The sequence below is a fragment of the Oratosquilla oratoria genome, chromosome 2 (assembly GCF_046742065.1).
Source record: "Oratosquilla oratoria isolate Oo_2021 chromosome 2, ASM4674206v1, whole genome shotgun sequence".
Classification (NCBI taxonomy): Eukaryota; Metazoa; Arthropoda; class Malacostraca; order Stomatopoda; family Squillidae; genus Oratosquilla; species Oratosquilla oratoria.
The window spans coordinates 66,255,065-66,260,064 of NC_134778.1; the positions used below are offsets into that span (position 1 = coordinate 66,255,065).

Consider the following 5,000-nt stretch of genomic DNA (forward strand, 5'->3'; position numbering starts at 1 on the left):
TTTGCATTTGATTTGTCTGTTAGATCTTCATGTGACCTTTTGTGATTATGTTTTGCCCCCCTCTCCTCCTCCTCCTCCTCCCTCTCCTCTTCGGATTTCCTGTTCCTCCATTCTGTCTTTCCAAGTCCTATCTTCTTAAATCCCCTTTTTGGTTTGGGCCCTACTGCTTCATTTAGCAATATACTTCACTTTTCTACAGCTTTACTTGAAAAGTTAAACCTCTGGACGTATTCATTGTTTGTGCTTTGTTGCTCTTTGAATTGGGGCCTTTCATGGTCTACACTGATATCTCTATATAGTCTTTTGTCAATGAATTGTTTTACTTTAATGAACTGGTGACATAATCTCCCCTCGCTCTTCTTTCTTACGACGGTGTTAGCTCGAGTTTCTAAAGTCTACCATTGTATTCTTGGTTCTTTTTTTCAGTTTGGTCATGTCCTTTCTCAGGTGTGGACCTTACACAGATACTGGGGATCCCAGTAGGGTTCATATGTAACTTTGGAATTAAAGTTCCAACTACATCCAAGCGATGAACACTATTTTCAACTTTTCCTATTGTGAATACACTAGTTTGTGTTGATTGTATTGTGTCTTCTTGGATTAAGGATTTTGGCCCTCCTTACTCAGTTTTTTCTTCTTCTGTTTCACTTTCTTCAGATCCTTTTACATCACTCTGTAGATCATACTACACGTATAGATGCTTAACTCTTTTTCAATTTTGGTTTAATTTCTGAAAAGGATCAGAATTTGACTACACGATCTTTTTTATTTTCATTTCAACACCATCCGCCGCAAACACATCATTGTACTTTCGTACTTACATTTTTTGACATGCATTAATAAAGAGAGAGAGAGAGAGAGAGAGAGAGAGAGAGAGAGAGAGAGAGAGAGAGAGAGAGAGAGAGAGAGAGAGAGAGAGAGAGAGAATATTCCTGAGACACTCCACGCTACTTCTATTCCCTGGAAGTCCACTCCCGGGATTAGTGAGTGTGTCCATCCATTCCCTTCCTTTCCAAGAACTTTCTCGTCCACTCCAGCAGATTACCTCAGATTCCTTTCTCTCTCCTTCGAGATTCCACTTCAACCACTTAAAAGGTACTTTGTCAAAGGATTTCTCTAAGTCCAAATACGCGAAGTCCACGCTCGCTTCTTGCTGCTCTTTGTTGGAGTATTTCCGCAGTTCGCTCACAGCAACATCATAGGCTTGTAACTTATGATCTTAGCTTGAACTCCCAATTGTTTTTTTTTATTTTCTTATATGTTGTACGCGCATTATTTACCTACGTTTAGGTTTCTGATATTTTTCGAGAATGTGCGTGCGTGCGGGTTTGCCTCTCTCTCTCTCTCTCTCTCTCTCTCTCTCTCTCTCTCTCTCTCTCTCTCTCTCTCTCTCTCTCTCTCTCTCTCTCTCTCTCTCTCTCTCTCTCTCTCTCTCTCTCTCTCTCTCTCTACCTCCCCTCCCCCTCTCTATCTATCTATCTCTTTCTCTACCTTTCTCTCCAACCCCCCTCTCTCTCTCTCTCTCTCTCTCTCTCTCTCTCTCTCTCTCTCTCTCTCTCTCTCTCTCTCTCTCTCTCTGTGTGTGTGTGTGTGTGTGTGTGTGTGTGTGTGTGTGTGTGTGTGTGTGTGTGTGTGTGTGTGTGTGTGTGTGTGTGTGTGTGTGTGTATGTGTGCATGTGCGCGTGTGTGTATGCAATGATAAACAACAATAATGATAAACTGTTTATTAAAGCAACAGTGATAGAGAGATGCACTGACAGTATACAGTTTATGTTTATTTTCGAACGAGTCTCATTTAAGAGCATAATGTGCAAGGGGCTGTTGTTCGCATAATTATGACGGTGCCAATATTTCCATTGTGATAACCACTCACGGTATTCGTTTCTCGTGACCGGTATATACGTGTGTGAGTGCGCTCGTGCGTATATGCGCATATGTGCATCTATACGTATATATATATATATATATATACATATATATATATACATATATACATATATATGTATATATTCTTTTGCTGTCGTTTTTAACTATATATATATATATATATACAGTATATATATATATAATATAGACCGTATATATGAATATCTGTGTGTGTGTGTGTGTGTGTGTGTGTGTGTGTGTGTGTGTGTGTGTGTGTGTGCGTGCGTGCGTGCGTACGTGTGCACGATTATCTGTGGTGTGTGTGTGTGTGTGTGTGTGTGCGTGTATGTACATACAAGCGGATTAGGTCAGGACGCGTTTTTTTAAGAATTTGGTGGTGTATGCGAGGACCGAACAATGATAGTTGACTAACAGTCTCATTATATGTTGCCTGTATCGAGGAATTGGTATTATTTGATATTTAACGTAATTCCACTGTTTTGTAACCACATTCCTCCCATCAACGTACCTGATCTTACCTGAGAGGTTCGTCGACTCCATTTCACCCCCGGCAGACCCGCGCTCCCGTGCTGTGCAGACATTCGTCTTAAAAAATGTCTTCTTCTTTTAAATTTTCTTGATATCAGGTATGGTTCTTTAATATTTGTATATGTCGTTATTTTCTTATTCTTTTTATGTAAAAAGCAAATATCGGCGTTGAATATCTTTGGTCGGAAACGCGCAACTTCTCTTTCTCGGGCGAGGGTTCTTACTTACCCCGAGGGCAAAACTAAAGCTTGTCTTGGAGGTAGAAACAGCTTGAGCTAGCCAGAGCTGGAGAGGAGATTGCAAGCGGCGGTGTACTGTGCTGTGCTGTGCGTGGTGATCCCGTAAATCTGTTTAGAGAAAACAAAATCGCATACAGAAAAGTTTTTAGTGTGTGGACTGCAGGTACATAACCTTGTTAAAGAAAATTAAGGTGCAATTTATTCCGAGTGTCCTTCTACTGCGTAAGATATTCTTGTGGTTGAAGAAATGTCTACCATGTAGGTACTAACAGGAAATCGAAAATGAGAAATCGTGAAGCGCAGAGAAAAGTTGTGGCGCATTTTACGAAAGTTTGACCTGGATTTGGAAAATAATAATAAGAATAGCAAAGAGATTAAAGGAATAAACGTATTCCAGTGCTATTTGGTGTCATCAAAACTCACTCCCAAGGCCGTGGAGGAGAAGGTAAGATTGGTTCTTTCGCGCTGTGGATAGGAACTGTGGTGAGCACCTGGGGGTGAGGGCTGTGGTGAGTAATTCAACTCCGCCTCTCCCCTTGGCTCTCTCCCCTGTGTGGTGTAATTCTGGGGTAGGGTGTGGGGATGGGGGCACACTAAATCAGACCTGAGTTGTTATGTTTCTGTGTTTGAGACAAAGTGATGGCCGCCGTCCATCTGAGAAGGAGGTGTCTGTCTGTCTGTCTAGGCTTACGGGCAAGGTCCCTCGGGCAACCATTGGTCACGACTTCCTAGTGTGGCCAGACTCCGCCCGCCAGTCGTCGTGGCTGCTGCGGACCTGGTGCGGACAAGATGGCCCATGGGTATAGGCGGCCCTGGTTTTGTGAAGTAGCCTGGGCACTAGGTCCTCCGTCAGAGAGAGGAAAAAACCGAGCTCTTGGTATGGCCATCGGGGCAGGACACCGTCAACAGGGCCGCATTAGAAAAAGAGGCGTCTTCGGGAAGTGGCCTGGCCTTGCGGCCACTAAACCAAGTCGTCTCTTGGGCCGCGCGGGGCAGCAGGCGCGCACACACACACATACAAACACACACACACACACACACACACACACACACACACACACACACACACACACACACACACACACACACACACACACACACACACACACACACACACACTGTTGTTACGGTGGTGCCAGCGGTACCTGGTTCGAATCCTGCCCAGGGCTGAAATTATTTCAGTGTCGCTGCGCTTCGAGTCGCTACTCCAAGTCTCGTGGGCGGGGAGTTGGGGTGTGTGTGTGCGTGTAAGGTCATAGCATTACCCATAGATCGGTCATACGAGCTCTGGGCTCTCTTCCGGGAGGGAAATAGCTGTTGATCACGAGTCAAACATGTGATCCAAAGACCAAGTGAATACACACACACACACACTACACAAACACACACACACACCACACATACACAGGGAGACCCTTCCCTCGTGTTGTTCCTGTAGTACCGTTCTGCTGCCCAGGCGCCTTTGTTTGAGCTTCTGGCCTGCGCTCTTGTGCCCTTTGTAGATGATATGGGTCCCCTCCTCCTTCTCCTCCTCCTCCTCGCAGCGGTCCCACATTTCCCAGTTGCAGTTAACTGACAGTAGACTAAGCATTTCAAGGAAATGAGCTGCCGAGGGTCTCATTGTTGTGTGTGTGTGTGTGCGTGTGTGCGTGTGTCTGGATACGCGCGCGCGCACATGAAGAGGTTCTCTTTGTACGGAGGTGACGAGTCTCAAGCATGTTAGCCCAACTTCCACCAACAAACCTCCCCAACCTCGCCCACCCACCACCCCATCCAGAAGGGTTGAAGGAACTCACCCTGGTGGGTGAGCTCTCTTGGCCCAACCAAGCTACGATGAACTTCGTGTCGTCCGAGTGGCCAGGAACCCAGTGGCGCAACCCAACCCTCCCATACACTAGCTATCCAAGCCAACCCTGCCCTGCCCTGCCCTGCCCTGCCCTGCCCTGCCCTGCCCTGCCCTGCCCTGCCCTGCCCTATCCCTACGCTACCTTACCCCACTTTATACAACCCGATCCAACCCAATACTCCAACACTATTCATGGTGGTGGTAATAACGATATCAACATGTTGATGATATAAAAAGTGATGACAATAATGATACAAAGGATATGCAAACAGCAAGAGGTCCTTGCGGGGATTCTGCTGCTGCTGCTGCTGCTTGCGAATCGAAAGGAAGGGGGGCGATGAACAGTGGGAACAGATAAGAACCACCGACTTAATCTAATCATATGAGCTCACGATCCTCAGAAATAAGTTAGATTGGGGTTGGACTCCATATATTTATCTAGGCGTCTTTCTTTAAGTGTCAGTTGTATTTAAACTTACATTTAGTTTGTTCTAAACAAT

At 45.4% G+C, this 5,000-nt stretch overlaps 1 protein-coding gene across 2 annotated transcripts in view; it reads left to right on the forward strand.

Annotated features, from left to right (window-relative positions):
* The window catches only part of Egfr (epidermal growth factor receptor), a 389,728-nt gene that overhangs the window by 286,438 nt on the left and 98,290 nt on the right, over positions 1 to 5,000 (forward strand). Inside the window, exon 1 of one of the 2 annotated variants that reach the window (XM_076210025.1) lies at positions 2,712 to 3,099. The exons of the other annotated variant lie outside the window; for it this stretch is intronic. The gene's annotated coding sequence lies outside the window, so the exon portion shown is untranslated. Of the gene's footprint in view, positions 1 to 2,711; positions 3,100 to 5,000 lie in introns of those variants that run through there. 2 annotated transcript variants of the gene reach the window in all.